Here is a 26,182-nt window from a genome sequence, read left to right on the forward strand (position 1 = left end):
AACATTCACTTAAGTGATTCTGATCACTAACACCAGACACAACCAACACACATGTGGGGGGCGCTGCTTCTAGGGGACTGCTGCCATGATTGGACTAGAAATGTTCTGTACACCTGCATCTTATTACCTAGGACAGGTGACTACACTCTATTACTCCCTGTTATCAAGTTTTAGGTCCAATTTATTTATTATTATTTTGCAATGTTTACAATAATCTGCAAAAAGTAGCAAAACTGCAGAAAACCCTGCAGGACAATGCCAGGCGAAGTAACGCACACGTGGGAATGATATGATACAATGCTCAGCTGAAACCTTGGCCTCAGTCCCGGTAAAGGACTTAACCTGGATTTGAGGATATAAAGAATCCATCATGTTCCCTAATAACGAGGTCCTGATCACCGATGTCTGACTCTGCAGACACGAGATATTTCCTCTGTAATAAATTCCGCTATATACACAGATTGTGCTGACCCGTCACCATGTAGGGGCGCCTGAACAACAGCAAGACCACATTCACACATCGGATGATAACGATTAGGATTCATGCAACTCTGTGAAGGTTCTGAGTACGCAGCTCCCCTGCAGGCGTGAGCTATTACATGCTCGCCGTCACTTCAACAAGCTTTACCTAAATCAATAGAAACCTTGTACCATATATTATAAGAAATCTGCTGATTTCTCCACTTGTGAGCTACATCTCCTTCCTTCTTGCCTCTTGAACTTTCATTCTGAGGAACTGCTGAAATCTGTCTTAGCTAAAGTATAAGTGACTGCCAGTTCAATGAGGAGTCTGATTACACCTCCTATTATACTCTATGGAAACAGGAGGGAATGGAGGTGTTTAGAACAGTCTAAGAAAACAGGCAGATGAAGAAAAAAAGGTTCATCACGCTACAGTTAGTATTTAACTCACCTCAGAGCTGGATTCACAGTTACGCTGCTCGGTATTGCTGTTGAACATCCTCCATGTTGCTTCTAAACATGTGCTACATCGAGACAGAAAAGCAGCAATCTCTCATGTCTGTGTATAGTAGATATCATTGCAGCTAGTCTCCACACACTAGCTCAGGGACAATTTGAGATGAGGGTGGTAAAAGGGGAAAAAAAATACAAGGTGCAGATCATATAATGAGCAAAAATACAGTTATTCCTAATGTACACACATAGGATGGCTTGCTCATATCAGTCACCTGAAATGACAAGTGAGCTTTAAAACATTTTCTGGGATTTACAAAATTAGCAAATTATACAAATCATATAAAAGACCACCCCTTTTTACCTGTCTGGTCCACTGCCACTCCACTGGTCCCTTCCGATCCAGCAGTATTGACGATCCATCCATCATTTATGTGACCATGTCAGCCAATCAATCACTTGCTGTACATGAAAACATCACTGTAGCGGTGAGTGACTTGCTGCAGGACCACCAGGGACCAAAAAGAGCTGGAGTGACGGGAAAGGTACGGTAATCAGTAAGTAATGGTTCTTTTTTGATTACCATTCCTTACTTTTAGGCAAATTTTGATCACAAAAAAACAAGCACTTTAATAGAATTACACAGGATTAGAAAAACATGGCTGCCATCTTTGACAAACAGGGCCACCTCCCCTCATGGTTGAGTCTGGTACTGCAGGTCAGAGCCATTACAGTAAATGAGGCTGAGAATTACTAAACAAACTGTTGACAGGTGCAGGATTTTGGTAGAATACAAAATGTAATGACATCATTCTTAGCGGATTCATGACATCATTGAGAGCTGATGACAGAGTGCCGCAGTGTATATACATGTACACGTGTGGGTTTCGCGCCCGCGGGCACAGAGAATATACAGGGGACACAATGTAACGTATGAATGAACGCCCTCCAGATACTCCGCTTCTCTGACACCATCAGGGAATTTCTAATTTGCAAATGACCTCTACGAGATGATCTCCCCGCACAGAGACTTGTACAGCCGACCGGCCGGTAATTTCCATCATTTCTGCGCCATTCACAGGAGAAAGGGAAGATCTCTCCTGAGGATTCGTATCTGTACTCCAGTCCCAATCCATCATCTTCAGAGGCTTTCAGAGCCGCTCACAATGCAGGCAGCACTAATATGCAGGTATCCGGAGGAATCCAGCAACTAGCGGAAGCATGCAGGTATCCAGGAGCGCCATCTGTCCGGTTACGTAATCCTCCATAACAGGAGAATGCATCACTAAAGTATCTGTACCTATACTGCGACAGAACTGCTCACTGTATTTAAGCCAGAGCGTGGGATACTCCACAACTGTATCCCCCATTATGTCATGCTCCTTCATTTCATGACAATTCAAAATCCATTGATAACGAGCAATTCGGTTTGTGTATCTAATCCTCTGACAAGGGATACGGTCTGGTACAAAAACCGGCTAATCACTGCCAAGATGCCCGGGCAGCCCGCACCAAGGACACCCGGGCAGCCCGCACCAAGGACGCCCGGGCAGCCCGCACCAAGGACGCCTGGGCAGCCCGCACCAAGGACGCCCGGGCAGCCCGCACCAAGGACGCCCAAGCAGCCTGCACCCAGGACCCCCGGGCAGCCCGTACCCAAGGACGCCCGGGCAGCCCGCACCCAAGGACGCCCGGGGAGCCCGCACCCAAGGATGCCTGGGCAGCCCGCACCCAAGGACGCCCGGGCAGCCCACACCCAAGGACGCCTGGGCAGCCCGCACCCAAGGACGCCCGGGCAGCCCGCACCCAAGGACGCCTGGCAGCCCGCACCCAAGGACGCCCGGGCAGCCCGCACCCAAGGACGCCTTAAAATAAAATATTTAATCTCTCTTTCTTCAGGTATCTTTCCCTCCTCATTTAAACATGCCATCATTACCCCTTTACTTAAAAAGCCATCCCTGGACCAGAACTGCACTTCTAACTACAGACCTGTCTCTAACCTTTCCTTCATCTCTAAACTCCTGGAACGCTTGGTCCACTCCCGTCTAATCCGCTATCTCTCGGATAACTCTCTTCTTGACCCCTTACAATCTGGTTTCCGCTCTTTACACTCCACTGAAACTGCCCTCAATAAAGTCTCTAATGATCTAATAACAGCTAAATCCAAAGGTCATTGCTCTCTGCTGATTCTCCTGGATCTCTTTGCCGCATTTGACACTGTGGATCACCAGCTCCTCCTCACTATGCTCCGCTCCATAGGCCTCAAGGACACAGCCCTCTCCTGGTTCTCCTCCTACCTCTCTGACCGCTCCTTCACTGTATCTTTTGCCGGCTCCTCTTCCTCTCCTCGTCCCCTTACTATTGGGGATCCGCAGGGCTCCGTCCTGGGCCCCCTCCTCTTCTCTCTTTACACGGCCCCTATTGGACAAACAATCAGCAGATTTGGGTTCCAGTATCATCTCTATGTTGATGACACCCAATTATACACTTCTTCCCCTGACATCACCCCTACCCTAATTCAAAATACCAAGGATTGTCTGTCTGCTGTCTCTAATATCATGTCATCCCTCTATCTGAAACTAAATCTCTCCAAAACGGAACTTCTTGTGTTTCTCCCCTCTACTAACCTCACTCTACCCAACATCAAAATTACCCTGGAGGGTTCAACCATAACTCCCAAGCAGCATGCCCGCTGTCTTGGGGTCATATTCGACACCGAACTTTCCTTTACTCCCTATATCCGATCACTCACTCTTGTCACCTGCATCTTAACCCTTCGTCACATACAATATTCGGACTAACGAGTTCACATACAATGTGCCTGTCAGGCGCCTGCTGGAAAAATACCTATAATATCTAATATTTGCAATTTCAGTGCTCTAAAAGTGATCAGTGACCTTCATAGGGATGTAATAAAAGAGACTACACATAATCAGTTGCAAAAAAAAACATTTACTTAACATAAAACTAATAACTATGAAATACAAACTTTTCAAAACTCCCGCCAAATAGTCCCCAGTTCGACTCTCTCAAAAAAATGTACAAAGAAAATTTTTGAACACAAACTTAATTTTAAGGTACCTTAAGTACTATTAAAAACATATTCAATCAGAAGTAGATGCTGAGGTTTCCCCAGAAAAGTCACACTTGCAGAGCAAATAGCAAGAATTACACACCATTTTTGCATGTGTCAGGCAAATTGCTTTATGACATTTGAGACATTCATAATTTGAAAGCCTTCTGGTTCCGCTTTCCGTTTGGCAGGTGGTGCATCTCCTTCTTTTGTGAGGTGGTGCAGATGGTGACTTTTCACCATCATCTTCTGGGCGGAACCTTTTGAGCTGCACTTGAAGGCGAGAGGGGATACCGATTGTTTTCACGCTTCTCCTGCGTAGCTCTCCAAGTACTAGTTCATGGGCCAATTTTTTCAGATACAATCGTCTACGGAGTGGTTCAAGCTTGTTTTCAAGATAAATTACTTGTGAATTTATACCACCCAAATTCAACATAGCAAAAAATATGACCATTGGCCAGCGTTTGATGTTTCTGCTGACGTTGAAAGTGGAGCACATCTGATCTGCTGTATCCACACCCCCTTTGGTGGCATTGTAAAATGTAATTATCTCCGGTTTTTTTTCTGCCCCAGTCCCAGGATCGATGGCAGCATCATCATGAAGTGTTGATAGAAGAAGTATGATTTTTTGGGCATGTGGTACATAGGAAACTAAAGCCTTTCCATTATGGAATGCAAACATACTGCTGTACTGTTGTCTCTCTTTCACACTTACAAACTGTGGCGGCAATTACCTTTTGTTTTTTCTTACAGTTCCCACATATGACAGCTTCTGAATTTTCAGATAATCAATCAGATCACAACTTGTAAACCACTTTCCTCTCCTAAATCCTCATTCAGTGTGAGGTCTCTATCATCTAACAGCATGTTTGTTACTTCCTCAACATCAAGTTGTTTGGATAAATTGTACATTTTCCTCTCCATTTCAGCAGATAATCTGAAGCAAGAGAAGGAATATGTTAGGGAACTACTGTATATGCCTGAGCAGCACACTTTCTTTTATAAAATCTCCCTTATTTCTATGAAATATCCTCACATTTTGTGCCATACATTCATAAAACAAGCTAAATAAACTATTGTGATGAATAAAAACATAAAATACCAACCTTACTGAATGTGACGTATTCACATACAATGAGCCTGAGAGATCTGTGCAGCTATATCCTCTCCCCTGAAGCTCTGAAATCCAACTGTGATATCAGGTTTCACAGACCTTCAAGAGACAGGAGACTACCTGGAGGGAGGGGGTTTCCTCACAATCTGGTGAGGAAGGAGAAATGAAAGTAAAAGAGAAGCGCCTGTCAGATCAGTTGTATGTGACGGAGGGACATCTCCAGAATCCGACCTTTTCTCACCGTTGAAACTGCTAAGACTCTTACTGTCGCTCTTATTCATTCCCGTCTGGACTACTGCAACTCTCTCCTGATCGGTCTCCCACTTTCCAAACTTTCTCCTCTCCAATCCATCTTGAATGCTGCAGCCAGAGTCATATTTCTGTCCAGCCGCTTCACCGATGCCTCCATCTTGTGCCAGTCATTACACTGGCTACCAATTCGCTACAGGGTCCAGTATAAACTCATCTCTCTCACCCACAAGGCTCTCCACAGTTCTGCAACGCCTTATATCTCCTCTCTCATCTCTGTCTATCGCCCTACACGTGCCCTCCGTTCTACAAAAGACCTAAGACTAACATCCCCTGTAATCCGAACCTCACACCTCCGTCTCCAAGACTTCTCTCGTGCTTCGCCAGCTCTCTGGAATGCACTTCCCCAGACGATCAGACTGATACCTAGCCCCGACCTATTCAAGCACGGTTTGAAAACCCATCTCTTCAAACAAGCCTACCACATCAACTACTCAGTAAACTAACTTTGTCCTGTTCCCTCCTTCCAAATATTACTCTGAATCTGCCCCCTACTATTCATCTGTCTCCACACCTTCCATGCACATGATAACTGCACTTGATACTTGACTATTGCACTTAAACACACGGGCTGATGGCCGGATCATGCAGCTTTGTATGAAAATCCCTATTTATTATAATCACTTTTCACCTATTGTGTCCCCCCATTTCCTTGTAGATTGTAAGCTTGCGAGCAGGGACCTCACCCCTAATGTCACTGTTTAAATTGTCTTAACTCGTACCGAATTTATTGTTTGTACATGTCCCCGCTTAATTGTAAAGTGCTGCGGAATATGTTGGCGCTATATAAATAAAAATTATTATTATTATTATTACTCCTGCATCGGAGGCTTTTAAAGAGAACAAAGTAGAGGAGAAGGCATTAGGGAGCAGAAGGCGAACAGTCAGCAAGGCGGCAGCCTTGAATCTGCGGCCGACACTGGCTGCACTGGGAAGTAATGAGTTTAGCGGACGGATGATAAAAGAGCTGCAGTCACTACATAGATGAATGGCGGACAGACAGCGATCAGCAGGAGTTGCTGCGTGCGACCTCCTTACTGTCAATTATCAGCCTTTCTATTGCATTACCCTGACGGCTATTACTGCGGCCCCGATCTGCGGCACAGTATTACAGAGCTCCGCAGGCCTCCTCCGTGATCCATTGTGAAGGACTGGTGCGTTCTCCTGATAACGGACCCATCAAACGGGTTTTCTGGTAAAAACACCTATCCTGAAATGATATTCCAGGACCCCCTCTAGGGACCCTCTCTACAAGCCAAAGTAGAGAATTGCTGCAAAGAATAGGTGCCTCAGTACTGGATCCCAACAATCACAGAATAAGTGAGGGTCCAACAGCTGGCATCCCCTCTGTTCCCCAGAATGTACCCGCTGGAATGCACAACTCTGATCCATTCATTGCAGCATACACACAGGGGGGCTCTGGGGATCCGTGAGGGTCTCAGAGGTCGGCTTCTGTGGATAGACGATAATTATGATAATTAACCTGTTTAAAATAAAATTCTGGGGTTCGCCCCCCACGTAGAGAATCTAATTATTATTCCTTGAAAATTACTATGGGACCACTTTATAGCAAAAGAGTGTTCACAATTGTGCTACAGACAGTGCTCAGCATGGTGGATGGACGGTGGTAAATAAATAAATCACAATTCTACAATATATTAAACACAAATATTTGTACCACAATCCCTGGCAAATGCCCCATTTCCCCAGGTCTCGGGGGAACAATGAAGAGGTCGCCCCTGGCGCTCCCATCTCTCACAGACAGAAAGAAATATTACAGGTGGGGTGAACTGTAGTAATGTAATCTGCAATTCAAAGCAAACCCCCAGTTACAGCAAATCCTTCCAGCGGCGGGGAAGGGAAATCTATTTTTCCTAGCCAGGGTTGCTAAGCAACAAACAAGCTTCCCCTAACAACCGGCGTTTATAGGCTACATAGCGAAGGCAGGAAGCGGGACTGTATGGAGTCAGGACGCAGCGCATCCTCTCCGCACTGCAAGGATACAATGTCCCTGCGTCACGGGCGGTCCCCACAGATACATCGCATCCCGCCATTATATCCCAGTCACTGCACAATGGAAAGCAAGTGACGACTGTCCTTCCGGGAAAGAAATTCTTCTGCTGAACATCCGAGGCGGCTGGAGCCCAGAGGACACAAATCACCACTGATCACCGGATCCATGGAAAAGACTGAAAAGTTGTCTTTTTTTCTTATGCTACATAATAAGTGGCCACTGGAACTATAGGACTAAACATCAGCCGTGACATCACTGAGAATGCCTCCTATCCATCACTAGAGATCAGAGGTGACATCACTGAGAATGCCTCCTATCCATCACTAGAGATCAGAGGTGACATCACTGAGAATGCCTCCTATCCATCACTAGAGATCAGCGGTGACATCACTGAGAATGCCTCCTATCCATCACTAGAGATCAGCGGTGACATCACTGAGAATGCCTCCTATCCATCACTAGAGATCAGCGGTGACATCACTGAGAATGCCTCCTATCCATCACTAGAGATCAGCGGTGACATCACTGAGAATGCCTCCTATCCATCACTAGAGATCAGCGTGACATCACTGAGAATGCCTCCTATCCATCACTAGAGATCAGCGTGACATCACTGAGAATGCCTCCTATCCATCACTAGAGATCAGCGGTGACATCACTGAGAATGCCTCCTATCCATCACTAGAGATCAGCGGTGACATCACTGAGAATGCTGCCTATCCATCACTAGAGATCAGCGGTGACATCACTGAGAATGCCTCCTATCCATCACTAGAGACCAGCGGTGTAATCACTGAGAATGCCTCCTATCCATCACTAGAGATCAGCGGTGACATCACTGAGAATGCCTCCTATCCATCACTAGAGATCAGCAGTGACATCACTGAGAATGCCTCCTATCCATCACTAGAGATCAGCGGTGACATCACTGAGAATGCCTCCTATCCATCACTAGAGATCAGCGGTGACATCACTGAGAATGCCTCCTATTTATCACTAGAGATCAGCGGTGACATCACTGAGAATGCCTCCTATCCATCACTAGAGATCAGCGGTGACATCACTGAGAATGCCTCCTATCCATCACTAGAGATCAGCGGTGACATCACTGAGAATGCCTCCTATTTATCACTAGAGATCAGCGGTGACATCACTGAGAATGCCTCCTATCCATCACTAGAGATCAGCGGTGACATCACTGAGAATGCCTCCTATCCATCACTAGAGATCAGCGGTGACATCACTGAGAATGCCTCCTATCCATCACTAGAGATCAGCGGTGACATCACTGAGAATGCCTCCTATTTATCACTAGAGATCAGCGGTGACATCACTGAGAATGCCTCCTATCCATCACTAGAGATCAGCGGTGACATCACTGAGAATGCCTCCTATTTATCACTAGAGATCAGCGGTGACATCACTGAGAATGCCTCCTATCCATCACTAGAGATCAGCGGTGACATCACTGAGAATGCCTCCTATCCATCACTAGAGATCAGCGGTGACATCACTGAGAATGCCTCCTATCCATCACTAGAGATCAGCGTGACATCACTGAGAATGCCTCCTATCCATCACTAGAGATCAGCGGTGACATCACTGAGAATGCCTCCTATCCATCACTAGAGATCAGCGTGACATCACTGAGAATGCCTCCTATCCATCACTAGAGATCAGCGGTGACATCACTGAGAATGCCTCCTATCCATCACTAGAGATCAGCGGTGACATCACTGAGAATGCCTCCTATCCATCACTAGAGATCAGCGGTGACATCACTGAGAATGCCTCCTATCCATCACTAGAGATCAGCGGTGACATCACTGAGAATGCCTCCTATCCATCACTAGAGATCAGCGGTGACATCACTAAGAATGCCGCTTATCCATCACCATAGGTCAGAGGTCACATCACTGGGAATATGCATCTGCTCATCAGGTGGCAGATGATGGTACAGTAGTTCAGTGTACGCTATGCTATCTGGCAGGTGAGGAGTTAAGTGTCAGTATACAGAGCTATGTGACTATTTTCTTTGTCACATTACACAATTGGCTGTTTAGACCTTTGCCAGCTCCCTAATAACTGCACGGTGCCAGTGCTGCAGAACCTGGAGCAGAGCCGTCTGCTGTCCGGCGAACATCGCTCCATCCCTCCTGTACGTGCAGTCGCCATATTTCCCAGGATTCCCCTGGGCTGCAGATTACAGAGAACATTGAAGCTGCAGACAGAACTTTGGTCAGATGAGAAGAAGTCCAAAGGGAGAAAGTAACAAGGAAATCTGCTCATGCATCTGTACAGGAGGGAACGTCCAGACACTGACCTCACCATACACATCAGATACCTGTCCTGAGCACCAGACGTATGTGATCCTAACGGTTGTATCCAATCCTATAGTGTGTGCCAAGCCGTGCATCTAATGCTATTATGTGTGATGCTGTCTGCGCTTCTGATGTATCTAAGCTGATGATGAGTGATAAGGGTCAGCATTAGTGAGGAGCGAATGTGCTTGGCTATTATATTCGAGTCCCAGCGGCTGTCAGACAGCCTGATTGTTAGGTAATCCCGGCTTGTGTTGTGTCTAACAGCCGCAAAACATTATCCGAGCACGTTCGCTTATAACTAGTCCGCATCCATCTCCACAGCAATTTTTGCCATTCGGTCCATTGTGAGCAGGGCATTACTGCCATGACTGGCGTATGGGTCCCAATGACCAGAGGGGGCCCGCATTGGTCCCCCTCTCTTCTGGTCATCAGGTCCCAGCGGCTTAAGTTAAACTCTATTGCCGTGCGGGCCCGGCTATTCGCCTGCGAGTGCGTGCTTGAACTGGGTGGAAGGAACTTTGCCGCAGGAGTGTGGCAAGGTAAGGAGAAGGTTTTTTTATTTTATTGAAATCGGCAGGGCGGCAAGAATGGAGACACAGGGGTAAAGAGGGCAAGAATGGAGACACAGAGGGCAAAAATGGAGACACAGAGGGTAAGAATGGAGGCACAGAGGGCAAGAATGGAGACACAGAGGGCAAGAATGGAGACACAGAGGGCAAGAATGGAGACACAGAGGGCAAGAATGGAGACACAGAGGGCAAGAATGACAATAGAGTTTAAATGAACCTGCGTCTCGGACGCAGGTTCAGTTTCTGCACCGGCAGAATCCTGCAACTGGGGCCCAATGACCAGAAGAGACGGGGCGTGATGCGGACCCCCTCTGGTCAATGGGCCCCATATGCCTGTCAGGGCAGTAATGGTGGCCCTGGGCAGAAGGGGCAGACGAGGGGAGGACAAGGGGCAGACGAGAGGAGGAGGAGAGGAGGACGAGGGGCGGAGGAGAGGAGGACGAAGGGCGGAGGAGAGGAGGACGAGGGGCGGAGGAGAGGAGGACGAAGGGCGGAGGAGAGGAGGACGAAGGGCGGAGGAGAGGAGGACGAAGGGCGGAGGAGAGGAGGACGAAGGGCGGAGGAGAGGAGGGCGAGCGGCGGAGGAGAGGAGGGCGAGGGGCGGAGGAGAGGAGGGCGAGGGGCGGAGGAGAGGAGGGCGAGGGGCGGAGGAGAGGAGGACGAGGGGCGGAGGAGAGGAGGACAAGGGGCGGAGGAGAGGAGGACGAAGGGTGAAGGAGAGGTGGACGAAGGGCAGAGGACAAAGGGCGGAGGAGAGGAGGACGAAGGGCGGAGGAGAGGAGGACGAAGGGCGGAGGAGAGGAGGACGAAGGGCGGAGGAGAGGAGGACGAAGGGCGGAGGAGAGGAGGACGAGGGGCGGAGGAGAGGAGGACGAGGGGCGGAGGAGAGGCGGCCTGGAGCTGGAGGGAGGTCATAGCTCAGACTTTTATTTTCTTCACACTTTAATATCTCACTCTGGTTGAAGCTATACAGGCACAGCTGATCGTTTGTTACTAGGGGTCATCACCTAAAAATACCAAAGTATCCTCAGTTCAATAGATAAGTATGAGTGCTAGGAGAAGCTGCTGGTCACAGATGTGGAGAAAAGGATCCAGATGAGGCGGCAAAGAGCGCAGCTCCGGATTCTGAGTCCACGCACTTCCTCTCACATTTATATACAGGCAATGTCTGCTCAGAAATACTCCTGGAAAAAGCACCTGACAGGAAATCCGGACTGAGCGCAGACATGATGGAACGAGGCCTGCACTCAACCTGCAGCACAGACTACAACTCCCACCATCCTCACTGATTCTGTATATGTTTCACATACGTGTGAACATATAACCCTTAAAGAATGCATTTATTTAGATAATTATAAAATTAACACCAAAAGAAAACAAGAAAAGTGCACAAAAATTGTGATGGACTAACTGATAATATAGACAATGTATTTCATGTATGACTGCTCAGATATATCATGCTAGCTATTGAACCCGTTCTACGCCCGAGTGGTGAGAATTTATATTGGTATATGGTCTCCATCCTGGTATGTGCAGCCCCCATCCTGCGCCCTCATCCTGTTTTGTGCGCCTCCATCTTGTAATGTGCTTCTCTCTTCCAGTGCCCTCATCCTGTCATGTGCTCCCATCTTGCACCCCCATGCGGTCATATGCTGCTCCCATCCTGCACCCCCATCTTGGTATGTGCTAATCCAATTCTACACCCCCATCCTGTCATGTGGTGCTCTCATCCCCTCTTGGGCCACAATCCTCATCCCCGGATGCATAACTCCATACCTCCCAACAGTCCCGGGGGACTGTCCTGATTTTGACAGTCAGCCCCGCGATCCCGGGCGGGACATTAGTTGTCCCGCACTACGTGCCTGGGCGGGGACAATGCAGGGGGCGGCACCTGAGCAAGGTTTGTGGCTGTTTTATTTATTTTTTTTTTTTTATAAAAGCTGGGTCACCTCCCGACCGACCCCGCCCCCCCCGCCCAAAAGCCCGCCCCCCCGCCCAAAAGCCCGCCCCCCCGGCCGCCTCCCTCACACCCTCCTTGAAGACGATACTCACCCTGCTCCAGCGATGGTCTCGGCTTCTGCAGCGCTCCTGAATGAGCGGTCATGTTATACCGCTCATTAAGGTCCATGAATATGCGCATATTCATGGCCCTTAATGAGCGGTATCACATGACCGCTCACCCAGGAAGAAGGTGCTGAGCCGGGACAGAGGCAGTGGGATGGCCGCGCGGTGAGGAACAGGTAAGTATGAGGGACGGGGGTCAGGGTAGGGGGGATGAAGGAGGACGGTAGCCGCGCCATTCAAGATGGGAGCGTGGGGGAGCGCGGGGGGGGGGGGGGGAGGGGGTTGGAGAAATGAGCCATGCATACAGGAGGGGGAAATATGAGCCAAGCATACGGGGGGGAGGGGGGAATATGAGCCAAGCATACAGGATGGGGGGGGGGGGGGGATATGAGCCAAGCATACAGGAGGGGGGGGGGAATATGAGCCAAGCATACAGGAGGGGGGGGGGGATATGAGCCAAGCATACAGGAGGGGGGGGGGGGAATATGAGCCATACATATGGGGGGGGGAATATGAGCCATGCATACAGGAGGGGGGGAGGAGTATGAGCCATGCATACAGGGGGGAATATGAGCCATGCATACAAGAGGGGGGTCATTATACAGTATTAAGCATCATGTGGGATCATTATACAGTATGGAGAACTGTGAGTGGCCATTATACAGTATGGAGCATCATGTGTGGCCATTATACAGTATGGAGCATCACGTGCGGTCATTATACAGTATGGAGCATCACGTGCGGTCATTATACAGTATGGAGCATCACGTGCGGTTATTATACAGTATGGAGCATCACGTGCGGTCATTATACAGTATTGAGCATCATGTGGGGCCATTATACAGTATGGAGCATCATGTGGGGTCATTATACAGTATTGAGCGTCATGTGGGTTCATTATACAGTATGGAGCGTCGTGTGTTCATTATACAGTATGGAGCGTCATGTGCGGTCATCATACAGTATGGAGCATCATGTGCGGTCATTATATAGTATGGAGCATCATGTGCAGTCATTATACAGTATGGAGCATCATGTGGGGTCATTATACAGTATGGAGCATCATGTGCGGCCATTATACAGTATGGAGCATCATGTGGGGTCATTATACAGTATGGAGCATCATGTGCGGCCATTATACAGTATGTAGCATCATGTGCGGCCATTATACAGTATGGAGCATTAGTGCGGTCATTATACAGTATGGAGCGTCATGTGTGGTCATCATACAGTATGGAGCATCATGTGTGGCCATTATACAGTATGGGGCACTGTGTGGCCATATTTTTTTGTTTATAATTATTGTATATGAAACAGTGTGATCAGCAGTGCTAAATGGGTGTGGTTGGGACGTGGATATGGGTGTGACTAATTATGAATGGGTGTGGTCAGAGGCGTGGCCTAAAATTTGCCGCGGCGTGCTTCGCGCACCGCAAGCTTTGGCCCTCTTTCCCATCTTCAAAAGTTGGGAGGTATGTAACTCTGTGGGGTCCAGACTGCACAGGCACGTCGTGCTTGCGCAGTCTATAAAGGCTTCGGACAGAGTGACGCTCCTAGCATTAGGGTAAGTTCACACAGGGCCTCCTCACATAAATGGAATGTTATTATATCCCAAATGATGATGATATTGAGGCTCTGGGGTTCAGTCAAGGTCACAACAGTCTCCATAAAGGAATGTGTGAGGTCATAATAACTGCGGTGTTATGTCTGATGATCACCAGCGGAGAAACAAACCCAAAACTGCTCAGTCCAAGGAGAATAAACAAGATAAAGAGGAGACAAAGCAGAGAAATCCAGAAAAGCTACAATCCACAGAAAACACAACTGAGCAAAGAGAGGAACAACCTCCATTCAGAATCCTAATCAGATTTAAGGCTATGTGCCCATGTTGCGGATGTCTGTGTGGATTTTTCCGCTCAGTTTTTGAAAAATCCACAGGTAAAATGCACTACATTTTACCTGCGGATTACCAGCGGATTTACCGTGGATTTCGAGTGGTTTTTGTGCGGATTTCACCTGCATTTTAACACCTACGGATTCCTATTGAGGAGCAGGTGTAAAACGCTGCGGAATCTGCACAAAGAATTGACATGCTGCGGAAAATAAACCACAGCGTTTCCACGCAGAATTTTCTGCAGCATGTGCACTGTGGATTTTGTTTTACATAGGTTTAAATGGTACTGTAAACCGGATGGAAAACTGCTGCAAATTGTCCGCTGCGGATTCGCAGGCAAATCCGCAACGTGTGCACATAGCCTAATACTCCAGAGCTGCACTCACTATTCTGCTGGTGCAGTCAATGTACAGTGGGCACGGAAAGTATTCAGACCCCTTTACATTTTTCACTCTCTTTAATTGCAGCCATTTGGTAAATTCAAAAAAGTTATTTTTTTCTCATTAATGTTCACTCTGCACCCCATCTTGACCGAAACCCCCTCCAGAAATTTAGACATTTTTGCAAATCTAATAAAAAAGAAAAACTGAAATATGACATGGTCGTAAGTATTCAGACCCTTTGCTCAGACACTCATATTGAAGTCACATGCTGTCCATTTCCTTGTGATCCTCCTTGAGATGGTTCTACTCCTTCATTGGAGTCCAGCTGTGTATAATTAAACTGATAGGACTTGATTTGGAAAGGCACACACCTGTCTATATAAGACCTCACAGCTCACAGTGCATGTCAGACCAAATGAGAATCATGAGGTCAAAGGAACTGGCCAAGGAGCTCAGAGACAGAATTGTGGCAAGGCACAGATCTGGCCAAGGTTACAACAGAATTTCTGCAGTATTCACGGTTCCTAAGAGCACAGTGACCTCCATAATCCTTAAATGGAAGAAGTTTGGGACCACAAGAAGTCTTCCTAGACCTGGCCGTCTAGCCAAACTGAGCAATCGTGGGAGAAGTAAAGAAGAACCCAAAGATCATTGTGGCTGAGCTCCAAAGATGCAGTAGGGAGATGGAAGAAAGTTCCACAAAATCAACTATCACTGCAGCCGTCCACCAGTCAGGCCTTTATAGTAGAGTGGTCCGACGGAAGCCTCTCCTCAGTGCAAGACATATGAAAGCCCGCATAAAGTTTGCTAAAAAACACATGAAGGCTCCCAGACTATGAGAAATAAGATTCTCTGGTCTGATGAGACGAAGATAGACCTTTTTGGTGATAATTGTAAGCGGTATGTGTGGAGAAAACCAGGCACTGCTCATCACCTGCCCAATACAATCCCACCAGTGAAACATGGTGGCAGCATCATGCTATGGGGGTGTTTTTCAGCTGCAGGGACAGGACGACTGGTTGTCATTGAAGGAAACATGAATACGGCCAAGTACTGCGATATCCTGGATGAAAACCTCTTCCAGAGCGCTCTGGACCTCAGACTCGGCCAAAGGTTCAACTTCCAACAAGACAATGACCCTAAGCACACAACTAAAATAACAAAGGAGTGGCTTCAGAACAACTCTGTGACCATTCTTGACTGGCCCAGCCAGAGCTCTGACCTAAACCCGATTGAGCATCTCTGGAGAGACCTGAAAATGGCTGTCCACCAACGTTCACCGTCCAACCTGATGGAACTGGAGAGGATCTGCAAGAAAGAATGGCCGAGGATCCCCAAATCCAGGTGTGAAAAACTTGTTGCATCATTCCCAAGAAGATTCATGGCTGTACTGGCTCGAAAGGTGCTTCTACTCAATACTGAGCAAAGGGTCTGAATACTTATGACCATGTGATATTTCAGGTTTTATTTTTTAGTAAATTTGCAAAAATTTCTACATTTCTGTTTTTTTTTTTTCAGTCAAGTTAGGGTGCAGAGTGCACATTAATGAGAAAAAATGAACTTTTTTGAAATTTACCAAATGGCTGCAATAAAACAAAGAATGAAAAATGTAAAGGGGTCTGAATACTTTCCGTACCCACTGTACATACATTACTGGTGTACTGATCCTGAGTAACATCCTCTATTATTATACCACAGAGCTGCACTCACTATTCTGCTGGGCTGAGTCCCTCCTCTCTCTGGACACAGATTACCCATAATGCACTTATCTGAATATTAGGGTGACATTTTGTTCAGTTGCCCGCTTGTCACCATTTATTTGCACAGATTCAATAGAAAGTTTCTGTACAGATTCTCAGAAGATTCAAACTACGGTATTATTAAAATTCATCTTACAGACTTTCTGTTCTCTCTTATTTAATGCCAATGACACTGATGATAATAAAAGAATGAGGCTATAAATTAAAAACGTGTTATCGATGCCCATTTCCTGCCATTCCACATGTAAATGTTAAACATGATGAAATATTAGTATTTGCCATTTACTTGCTGCTATAAAATGATCTCATGAAGTCTGACCTTTACTTATGGAATGGCGCCTCCTGGTGTCCAGAGTGTATAGCAATGTGTACGTCCACCTAATGAGCCTATATAAAAGGTTGCCAGCCTGTCAGGGAAGAGTCATCCTTGCAGCATCACAGCAGTATACATCAGAACCGAGAAGGACACAGCTGAGGATGAGTAAGCAATATCTACATTTGTACTGCTCCAGACTACATTGTATTATTATGTATTTGTAACAGACCTTACTAGGGAATATATTTACAGCTGCCAGGAGGGGAAGGGCAATGACTGCATAGTTTACTGGGGACTATATTTGTAGCTACAAGCAAAAGGACAATGAAAGTTGTTCAGAACTATATTTCAAGCTGCCAGAGAAGGAACAGCAATGGCTGGGGAACTTACCAGGGACTATATTTACAGCTGCCAGCAGAGGAAAGGCCAGGATAGGAGAATGTACTGGGTCTAGATTCACAGCTGCCAGAGAGGGAAGGAAACTCACTGTAGATCTTACCCGAGACTTTATTTACAGCTGTGAAAGGAGGCGGGACAATGCCTGGAAAATTTACGGGGGACCATATTCACAGCTCCCAGAGGGGGAAGGAGACTGACTGAGGAATATGTGGAGATATGGAAGAGTCAAATCCATAAATGCAGACAAGGAATTTATTAAAGGGAACCTGTCACCCCGTTTTTTGAGATTGAGCTATAAATACTGTTAAATAGGGCCTGCGCTGTGTGTTCCTATAGTGTATGTAGTGTACCCCGATTCCCTATGTATGCTGAGAAATAACTTACCAAAGTCGCCGTTTTCGCCTGTCAATCAGGCTGGTCAGGTCGGGAGGGCGTGGTGACATCGGTGGTTCTTCCTCAGCTTTACGTTGGTGGCGTAGTGGTGTAGTGGTGAAGACACAGCGCGCGATCTGCGCTGTAATCCCTTGCATCGGTGGGGGCGGCCATCTTCCTGGGGCCGCGCGTGCGCAGATCGAGTGCTCTGCTGCACGGGGCTTCAGGAAAATGGCCGCGGGCTTTGGGAAAATGGCCGCCGCGATCTCTAATGCGCACGCGCGGCATCCCGCGGCCATTTTCCTGAAGCCCCGTGCAGCAGAGCACTCGATCTGCGCACGCGCGGCCCCAGGAAGATGGCCGCCCCCACCGATGCAAGGGATTACAGCGCAGATCGCGCGCTGTGTCTTCACCACTACACCACTACGCCACCAACGTAAAGCTGAGGAAGAACCACCGATGTCACCACGCCCTCCCGACCTGACCAGCCTGATTGACAGGCGAAAACGGCGACTTTGGTAAGTTATTTCTCAGCATACATAGGGAATCGGGGTACACTACATACACTATAGGAACACACAGCGCAGGCCCTATTTAACAGTATTTATAGCTCAATCTCAAAAAACGGGGTGACAGGTTCCCTTTAAAGCTGTAAGCATAAGTATAAAAAGTGGGTGAAGAGTTCTGAAAGAGCAGCAGTCCCCACAATGACACAGATCAGAGGCAGTGCAGGGAAGGAATAAGGAGATACAATGCCAGTTTATTCATAGTGTAAGATGGGTGCCGGACAAGTCCTTTAGGGAAGATGGTGTCACCGACCGTGGTTATTAGCTGCGGTGATGTGAACTCGGAAGTATGCTCCAGCAAGTATAGTGCCGAGAGAGTTGTTTGTGCCGTTCCAGGGCCGGGTTTTACAAGTGGTAATAAGAGATGGGTGGGACTGACCGATCACATATCCCCACCCCTAGGGCTAATAAAATGGAGGCCAATTGCCTCATTCAGTGTCTGTGGCTGAACACACTGACCTGAGCAGGCAGACCCCCAGTGTTTTTTGGACTGTTTATATTCTTTTTGTTTCACTTTGTGCCGGAAAAGGCTGTTCATTTTTTTTTTCTATCCTGAGCGGTTTATGTAGTTTAAAGGGAACCTGTCACCCCCAAAATCCATGGTGAGGTAAACTCACAGTCATCAGGAGCTTATCTACAGCATTCTGGAATGCTGTAGATAAGCTGCCGATGTATCCTGAAAGAGGAGAAAAAGAGGTTATATTATACTCACCCAGGGGCAGTAATAAACTTGCTTGGACATTCCAGTAATACCACTTCCTGTGCCTCAGCCGAGTGAGTACAGATCCCTACAATGGAAGCGCAGAGTATTTTACTATACTGATAACGTTCTCTCCGGACTGTGTATATGGATGGATCACATGCGACTGCTGTATACAGGAGCCGGGTGACACATGTAGTCCCACACTGACAGGCTCCATATCTACCAGCGGACACCGACTGTGTGACTGCAGAAACCTGCATTACCCCCCCAGAAGTGAGAAGCCGCCTGCAGCCCGGCAAGGGTTAAAGGACGGCAGGCAGCCGCAGCCAGCTCCTTGTTCCCATGGCGACCAGTCCCCACTTCTCAGGTTTAGAAGCTGCCACTTCCTGTGTCTAAATTTTGCAGCCAATGAGGAGATTGTTTACTAGTGTCAGGCAGTGGCCAGCGAAAACATGAGGGCAGGAGCCTAGAACCGGAGCGACCCGAGATCTCGTCCCCTGCGTGACCCAACCCTGCAAAATATAATGTCTGAGCACGTGGTATCTAATCCCCCATGTGTGATCCTGTCTGCTGAGCCGTGTATCTAATCCTATCCTGTGTGATACTGAGTGCTGAGCCGTGTATCTAATCCCATCCTGTGTGATACTGTCTGCTGAGCTGTGTATCTAATCCTATCCTGTGTGATCCTGTCTGCTGAGCCGTGTATCTAATCCTATCCTGTGTGATACTGAGTGCTGAGCCGTGTATCTAATCCTATCCTGTGTGATACTGTCTGCTGAGCTGTGTATCTAATCCTATCCTGTGTGATACTGTCTGCTGAGCCGTGTATCTAATCCTATCCTGTGTGATACTGTCTGCTGAGCCGTGTATCTAATCCTATCCTGTATGATACTGTCTGCTGAGCTGTGTATCTAATCCTATCCTGTGTGATCCTGTCTGTTGAGCCGTGTATCTAATCCTATCCTGTGTGATACTGAGTGCTGAGCCGTGTATATAATCCTATCCTGTGTGATACTGTCTGCTGAGCTGTGTATCTAATCCTATCCTGTATGATACTGTCTGCTGAGCCGTGTATCTAATCCTATCCTGTGTGATACTGAGTGCTGAGCCGTGTATATAATCCTATCCTGTGTGATACTGTCTGCTGAGCTGTGTATCTAATCCTATCCTGTGTGATACTGTCTGCTGAGCTGTGTATCTAATCCTATCCTGTATGATACTGTCTGCTGAGCTGTGTATCTAATCCTATCCTGTGTGATACTGAGTGCTGAGCCGTGTATATAATCCTATCCTGTGTGATACTGTCTGCTGAGCTGTGTATCTAATCCTATCCTGTGTGATACTGTCTGCTGAGCCGTGTATCTAATCCTATCCTGTGTGATACTGAGTGCTGAGCCGTGTATCTAATCCTATCCTGTGTGATACTGTCTGCTGAGCTGTGTATCTAATCCTATCCTGTGTGATCCTGTCTGCTGAGCTGTGTATCTAATCTTATCCTGTGTGATACTGTCTGCTGAGCTGTGTATCTAATCCTATCCTGTGTGATACTGTCTGCTGAGCTGTGTATCTAATCCTATCATGTGTGATACTGTCTGCTGAGATGTGTATCTAATCCCCCCATGTGTGATCCCGTCTGCTGAGCCGTGTACCTAATCCCTTCATTAGCTGCTGTATCCAAGCCGCTCACATCAGTACAAACTCCTTGGCAATATTTTCAGCTCTTCTCTCCGACAGGCCAAAAATATCTCACAGTAGAGTAATGTGATCTGTGCGTGGTGGAGCGCCACGTCATCGGCCCCGGTTCACACTGCGCGATTGTGGCAAAGCTGCTAAAGGCGAAACCCAGAATGGAGCCCCAGCTGGCAGGATGTAACGGCAGGGATGTGGGGTTGGTATGAAATGGTATAGTCCTATCATATATATACATTGGGTGCAGTAGCACAATGCAGGATGTGCTGAAGAATGTAGGAAAGTTATGAAATGTCCTTTACATGTCTGTTCTGTTCCTGTTCTCAGGATCTCGGCTGATACTGGAGGTGAATCTGTGCTGCCCTTTATGTCCATGTCAGTAGTGACATGACGTCACCGCTCTGCTTTCCGGCCGCTGCGCTTACACAGGGCAGAGAAGCAGAGCGCCGAGGGACAGACAGCGGAAGGTAAGTATGTAGTGTTTTTGTTTTTTTTTACTTTTACACTGGTAACCAGGGTAAACATCGGGTTACTAAGCGCGGCCCTGCGCTTAGTAACACGATATTTACCCTGATTACCAGCGAAGACATCGCTGAATCCGCGTCACACACACCGATTCAGCGATGTCAGCAGGAAGTCCAGCGACCAAATAAAGTGCTGGACTTTCTGCAGCGACAAACGACATCACAGCAGGATTCTGATCGCTGCTGTGTGTCAAACTGAACGATATCGCTAGCCAGGACGCTGCAACGTCACGGATCGCTAGCGATATCGTTTAGTGTGACGGTACCCTTACTGACTCCACAGCCCTGTGTAGTGGTGCTCCAACCTGCACCCAGGCCAGGTGTCCAGCCCCTCATAAATTATGCAGTCAGCCGTCTCCTTATAAGACCACCTTAATATGTAATAGCTGACACCCTGGGGGTCTGCACCGTCCCTACACTGACACTAGGGGGATCTGCGCTGTCCTTACCCTGACACTAGGGGGGTCTGCGCCATCCCCACACTGACTCTAGGGGGGTCTGCGTCATCCCTACACTGACACTAGGGGGGGTCTGCGCGGTCCCTAACTGACACTAGAGGGGTCTGCGCTGTCACTACAATGACACTAGGGGGGGGTCTGCCCGTCCCTACACTAACACTAGGGGGGGAGGGTCTGCGCTGCACTTACCCTGACGCTAGGGGGGTCTGCGTCATCCCTACACTGACACTAGACGGGTCTGCGCTGTCACTACAATGACACTAGGGGGGGTCTGCGCCATCCCTACACTGACTAGGGGGGGTCTGCGCTGTCCTTACCCTGACGCTAGGGGGGTCTGCATCATCCCTACATTGACACTAGGGAGGTCCCTACAGCGCAGTAACAGATGACACACTGAAGTTTCTGCGCTCTTTCTTCTGCAGATCTTCTGTCTGTGCGGATAGCCCGTATACCCAGGAGCGGCACCTAGACGCCAGGGATGGGCGGCTGCAGGCAATGCCGCGCGGATCACACTGACTTACGTCGGCACCCTCTTGAGCCTTGAGGAAAGTGACGGGATCTCGGCGCCTGTTCACATCAGCCATTTATAGAGCAGACTCTGCGCTTCGCTCCGGTGATGAGGCGAGCAAATCTTAGCTCTGATCTACGTCATCAGCAGCAAAAGTAACAAAGCTCCATTTAAACAGACCGTGCCCTCACTGCACGGCGAGGAGCGAGAAGCCTGTGGCGCTACGGTGGGAACGTGGACGATACCGCCGGTCGCACATCACTGATGAGTGGTGCTGTAAATAAGGCTCGCCGTACAGATATAATCGCCTCTTATCCTTAGGTCACATCTCAATGGCGACTTTGGTCTCTGGAGCACAAGGTTGTATTGCGACACTGCAATGACTGTTGGCGTTATTACATGTGATGATTGGGGCAAAGAATCCGAGCTGGACAGATATTTAGATGCAGAGCGAAAGATGCAAGCGACTTCTCTAGGATACAGAACCTGTGTGCAACTGAGGGGTGAGCAGATCGATTCGGGGATCCAGGTCCGGTGGCCACATCAGTAGCCTAGTGATGGCCGGTCAGAACCACCTCTTACCTGCCGGGATATCACCCTACCAAAGTGGCCGACAGACCAGGATCATGCGAATTGACTAAGGCTGCCGTCACACTATCAGTATTTGGTCAGTATTTTACATCAGTATTTGTAGCCAAAAAGTATAATAGAAACATATGCACCACTTCTGTACTTATCACCCACCCCTGGTTTTGGCTTACAAATACTGATGTAAAATACTGACCAAATACTGATAGTGTGACGGCAGCCTTAGAGATTAAAAGGTGATGCAAAGTCTTAATTTCATGTGTCTCACAGACAAATTGTACCCAAAATAGTGGTCTGCCTGTCACAGATAATTGGAAGCATTTTTGTCACATGATTTGATGTTTCCGTGTATCCCTAACCTGTAGGCTATGTGCACATGTTGCGGATTTTGATGCGTTACTGCAACGTTTTTGGACACGCGGAATTGCATCAAATCCGCAGTGTAGTGCACAAGCAATGTTAGTCAATGGAAAATTAAGAATTGTTGTGTACATGCGGAAAAGTCAGCGTTTTTTCCCCCGCAGCACGTCAAAAGTTCAAGAAGAGCGGCCGGCCGCAGCGTCATGGCACAGTCAGGATGACCACCCTCTGCCACCTCCGCCTGTGGGCAGCCACAATGTAGCTCGCACCGTGGCAGTACACACAGCCGCACATTGTCTGCAGCACTAGCACAGCTGGTCCGTTACCGTCCCAGACCGGTCTCAGGAAATGTAGAACGTAAAGCCGCGACCCTCTGGGCGAGCGGAGGGGAGAGCAATGTCTAGAGCACAAACAGCGGCGGACACTATCGGCTCCAGCTTGTTGCTGCATGAAATTCTCAGTGATTGTCAACAGGAAGCGGACGGCTGCTGACACGCACACACTGCCATTTTGTTTTCCCCTACAGTGAAGGTTTTCTTGCAAAAACTTATCTGCCACAAAGTGACCAACGCAACAATAAAGAAAAGAACGCTGTGCAAGGACACGGAGAAAAAGCCATAGAACAGACGCCGCAGCCAAACACACATATATATATATATACACACATTACAAAATGTACAGACGCTGTGCGGGCGGCATCAGGGGTATACGAAGGGTTTATATCCTGTGCTCATATACAACCCATACATCGTATCATTGAGGAGGCTGATACCATGTCACCAGGCTGGTACACCAGTGGTACATTGTTTCCTTATATAGACTTGTATACACAGAAGGAGGAGGATAGTCACCCGGCTGGTTAGTGTTAGGGGGGTCCTCACAGAGTGATGTATACAGGACAAGGGGGAGGTGGTACAATGGATCTCTATATGGAGCTGACAACTATGTGGTCGGCTGTACTGCTTATTGTGGAGATGTCAGCAGGGTGTATGGGGTGTTCCAAGACTGGGACAAAGTATCAATCGCATGGTACTGATTATATAAGGACACTATCTACAGCATGCTCACAGAGATCCAATGTCACCAGGGTGTGTGGGGTAACAAAGGAGGGTGATACATACAATGTCACCATGGTGTGTGGGGTGACAATGTCAGGAGGGTGATACTATGTCACCAGGGTGTGTGGGGTAACAAAGGAGGGTGATACATACAATGTCACCATGGTGTGTGGGGTGACAATGTCAGGAGGGTGATACATACAATGTCACCAGGGTGTGTGGGGTGACAATGTCAGAAGGGTGATACAATGTCACCAGGGTGTGTGGGGTGACAAAAGAGGGTGATACATACAATGTCACCATGGTGTGTGGGGTGACAATGTCAGGAGGGTGATACATACAATGTCACCATGGTGTGTGGGGTGACAATGTCAGGAGGGTGATACATACAATGTCAGCAGGGTGTGTGGGGTGACACAATGTCAGGAGGGTGCTGCTACCATGTCAGCAGGGTGTATGGGGTGACACAATGTCACTAGGGTGCTGCTACCATGTCAGCAGGGTGTGTGGGGTGACACAATGTCAGGAGGGTGCCGATACCATGTCAGCAGGGTGTGTGGGGTGACACAATGTCAGGAGGGTGCCGATACCATGTCAGCAGGGTGGTAATCCCCAGCACTGGGAGGACACAGCCCACTGGGCTCAGTATGGGAATGTCTCTGGTCAGGAGGGGGCTGCCGCCCAGTTCCTTACCTTGTGCTCCTTGCTGAGTGGAGGGTCCTGCCTGCATCCGCCGCTTCTTTTCGGGGTCAGCTTATAGTCCCAGGCCCACCCCGGCCATCCTGGAGCGGTGTATTGTGCGGGCTCCGCGCAGACAGAATGCAGCCATCAGCAGCCCGGACTCTCAGAAACAGCTCAGTGTTGTCACTGGAGCAAACTACAGCCGCCGCCGCCTCCTGGGTCCTACTGCTCGTCCGCTGCTCCGGCCTTCAGCTGCTCGGGAACACTGACAATCCAATGCATGGCCATTATCCGCCGCCGGCGCTACATCAGGCGACTCCTCAGCTTTAGCCTTCTTATGGAGACATAAGGAAGAAAAGTGAGAAACTGGGTAGAAGGAAGAGGGCGATAACCCAGCAGCCCAGCTCTTAGCTGCACCGGAAGACTTGTATTATCACTTATCATCCATGATAGCAGAAAAAAATCAACATGTAAACATCCCCATAGACTATACTGGGTACGTGATGAGAGGCCTATACTGTGTCTGGGTGTTGGCAAATACAGATACTGGCTTTTTTGTGTGATGTTTATTAGACGACAGCACAGGGATAATGCACACAGTGATGTCACACTGCAGGGATAATGCACATAGTGATGTCACAGTACAGGGATAATGCACACAGTGATGTCACAGTACAGGGATAATGCACACAGTGATGTCACAGTACAAGGATAATGCACACAGTGATGTCACAGTACAAGGATAATGCACACAGTGATGTCACAGTACAAGGATAATGCACACAGTGATGTCACAGTACAAGGATAATGCACACAGTGATGTAAAAAAGCAACAACCAACAGCACTCAGATGACTAGGATGCACGCTCCAAAGTCCATGAATCCAACCGGACCAATACTCACAAATGTAGAAAAGGAAGCAGCATCCATTCCAGGTGAAGGATATATCAAAAGAAGTCTTTATTCTACCATCACATCATACGTTTCGGCCAAACATGGCCTTTGTCAAGTATACTTGACAAAGGCCATGTTTGGCCGAAACGTATGATGTGATGGTAGAATAAAGACTTCTTTTGATATATCCTTCACCTGGAATGGATGCTGCTTCCTTTTCTACATTAATGCACACAGTGATGTCACAGTACAGGGATAATGCACACAGTGATGTTACAGTACAAGGATAATGCACACAGTGATGTTACAGTACAGGGATAATGCACACAGTGATGTTACAGTACAGGGATAATGCACACAGTGATGTCACAGTACAGGAATAATGCACACAGTGATGTCACAGTACAGGGATAATGCACACAGTGATGTTACAGTACAAGGATAATGCACACAGTGATGTTACAGTAAAGGGATAATGCACACAGTGATGTCACAGTTCCGGGTATAATGCTGCACACAGCAGATGTAGCCATAAAATCCCATAGTATTATTATTAAAGCACCATTTATTCCATGGCGCTTTCCATATGAAAAGGGGTATACATAATAAACACAGTTAAAATAATCTTAAACATACAAGTAATGAAT

At 47.9% G+C, this 26,182-nt stretch overlaps 1 protein-coding gene across 5 annotated transcripts in view; it reads right to left on the reverse strand.

Moving 5' to 3' along the window:
• Positions 1-24,807, reverse strand: part of FOXN3 (forkhead box N3) — a 163,087-nt gene extending 138,280 nt beyond the window's left edge. For 2 of the 5 annotated variants that reach the window (XM_069736584.1, XM_069736536.1), the window contains exon 1: positions 24,654-24,807. The gene's annotated coding sequence lies outside the window, so the exon portion shown is untranslated. Of the gene's footprint in view, positions 1-913; positions 1,066-18,784; positions 18,861-24,653 lie in introns of those variants that run through there. The other 3 variants (XM_069736552.1, XM_069736577.1, XM_069736570.1) reach the window with 3 other exon arrangements.
• Positions 24,808-26,182: the final 1,375 nt, after the last annotated feature.

The sequence above is a fragment of the Ranitomeya imitator genome, chromosome 1 (assembly GCF_032444005.1).
Source record: "Ranitomeya imitator isolate aRanImi1 chromosome 1, aRanImi1.pri, whole genome shotgun sequence".
NCBI classification, from domain to species: domain Eukaryota; kingdom Metazoa; phylum Chordata; class Amphibia; order Anura; family Dendrobatidae; genus Ranitomeya; species Ranitomeya imitator.